This window comes from Pteropus medius, unplaced genomic scaffold (assembly GCF_902729225.1).
Source record: "Pteropus medius unplaced genomic scaffold, Ma_sr-lr_union100, whole genome shotgun sequence".
Taxonomy (NCBI): Eukaryota; Metazoa; Chordata; class Mammalia; order Chiroptera; family Pteropodidae; genus Pteropus; species Pteropus medius.
In genome coordinates, this window is record NW_024343805.1 from 23,760 (window position 1) to 26,356 (window position 2,597).

General features: G+C 36.9%; 1 pseudogene; it reads right to left on the minus strand.

The window, feature by feature from the left end:
* Positions 1-987: 987 nt before the first annotated feature.
* On the minus strand, positions 988-1,883 carry LOC120607024 (putative gustatory receptor clone PTE01; annotated as a pseudogene).
* Between the last annotated feature and the right edge of the window lie 714 nt (positions 1,884-2,597).

The window sequence follows — 2,597 nt, forward strand, 5'->3', positions numbered from 1 at the left end:
CCTAAAAAAATAATTTCCATCTTAACAATTTTTAACTGTAAAGTTCTGTTGTTTTAAGTACATTCCCAATGTTATGCAAGCATCATCATCATTCAACTCCAGAAATCCTTTTATCTTGCAAAAATGTAACATTATTTACCCATTTAACACTAACTCTGTGTTTCCTCTTTTCCCTGCTCATAGAAACCACTATTACACTTTATCTCTCTATAAATTTGACTAATTTACGAGCCTCATATAAGTGGAATAATACAGTATTTATCCTTTTAGGCCTGGCTATTTAATTGACTGGGGAGATGTTGAAATGGGAAGGAGAATTATTTAAAAAATTGGAGATCCCCTTTGCTTGGATCCTACATCCCAGTTTTCCTTGGAAAGTTCTAATTGACAATTATTTCTTCAAACTCAGTATTAATACTCTTCCATTTCAATTTTAAAACACCCTGGCTTAGACAGGGAATTCAGTAGTCATCCTATTTGATCAAGAATCTGACCAACATAATGAAGGAGCAAAAATATGAATGTGTTGGTTCTTAAAGTAGGGTTTAGAGCCCCCTTGCAAACAGAAAAAAAAATCAAGAGAGAACTAGAAAAAAATAAAGGAAAGAGAGAGTTATAATTACTTTATATTCTTTGACCCAATGTCTCTAAAGTGGGTATACTTAGAAACTAGTGAATAGCCCTATAATGATCAAAGCAAGACTGCTTTATACCAAGTCCAGAATAATGAATTAGGTAAGTGAGAAGGGTGTACCGATGTACTACACATAATCCTGGAGTGGCTATGACCTAAGTGGAGAGTCCAAAATAATCTCCCAACTCCTTTACAGCTATACAAAGAGAGAAATCTGTGTAAATAGAAAGTAGAGAGCCATATGGGTACGTATGCACCATGTGACTGCAAAGTCAGAAATTCCTTGTTGCACATGTTTGATTTTGCTGCTTTTCCAGTTCTATAAACTAAAAAAGATGGCACAGGTATTGAGATTAGGCTATTACTTTTGATAACCCTCCAGAGTGCACTCTAGCATCCTCTGGCTGTAACTTAAAGACACCGCATGGGGTAACCACGGTGTACATCCCCAAGGCCACTGCATCCTTCTTCAGGAAAGAAAAGGCAACTGAATTCAGATATAACCCAAGGCCTGTTCCATAAAGTAAGCAAGCAACTAACAGACGAGTAAAAGATTTTATATTTCTTATCTGGTGATGAGACTTTCAGAATGGAGAAAATGATTTTAGAGTAAGAGAAAAAGATCCCTGAGAGTGGCACAGCACCAAAGATGGCACAAATAAAATAGGATAACATGTTATTGGTGGAATTATCATTACAGGCAAGCTTGAGGAGTTAAGGAGGGTTACAAAAGAAATGAGGGCTTTCCACATCTGCACAGAAGGTAAGCTGTGACATGATCAAATTCTACAGGTCTGAGTTCAAAAACTGATAAAAAATGACAGCAAAACCAACCAGCCACAGAGGCGGGAGTTCATTATTACCAGATAGTGTAGGTTTGGACAAATGGCCACCAACTAGTCATAGGTCATCATGACCAGGACTATGCTGTCCAAACATGCAAAAGAGAAGAAAGGTAACATGAGTTAGGCAACCTGCATAGACGATGGATTTGCTGTATGTCTGCAGGTTCACCAGCATCTTGGGGACTGTAGTTGTGCTGAAACTAATGTCATCCAACGACTAATTGGATGGAAGAAGCACATAGGGGTGTGGAGGTGGGAGTCGAAGATGACATTCAGAATGATGAGTCGGTTCCTGAGCAGTCACCAGGTACATGGATAGGAAAAGACCAAAAAGAAGAGGCTGCCCTTCTGGACCATCTGAGAGTCTCAGGAGGAAGAATTTGGAGTCACCTGTCAGACTGCATGGTTCCATGCAGATGGGACACATTCGAGGGAAAAAAAGCACGAGAGAGTGTTGTATGAAGAAAACAAATATAGAGGCATCCAGCTAAGTGTCCATATTTTGGATTTAAGCAATTAACAAGTATTGTTAAAGTATTTACACTTGACGAAGTATTTACACTTGACGAAGTATTTACACTTGAGGACCATACAGCCGCACTACGTTTGACAACATATCTCAATTGTGATCTCTTTTTTTATATCTCTTTCCTTATTGATCTCTGGGCTATTCATCTGTTTTTATATACGCCCACTATTGAGACACTGGGTCAAAGACTATTAAAGAAAGATCATTCTTAGAAGACAACCCATGAACACATTAAAATATCAGCCTTATACTTTGGAAGGAAAATATGGAATAAATATTTTTCTCTTTAAGAAAAAAAACATCATAATTGAAAGATGCTAAGAAGCAGTCAAGAGGACATTATCTTATCCAAATGCAGTATAGGAAATTCTCTTAATTTGGAATGTAGTCTAGAAAAGCTAAAACCACATTAACTGCATTCGAGATTAAAATAAAATGTTCATAATCAGATAGCATTTTTGGATGCAATTATTTTTAGAGTTTTCATCTTTATTTGGTTTTATGAAATCCATCTTGTATGAAGATAAGTGTTCACTCAAATGTGTGGGTTAACCGGTCAAAGTCCCTTCTATATAACTCAAATATACAA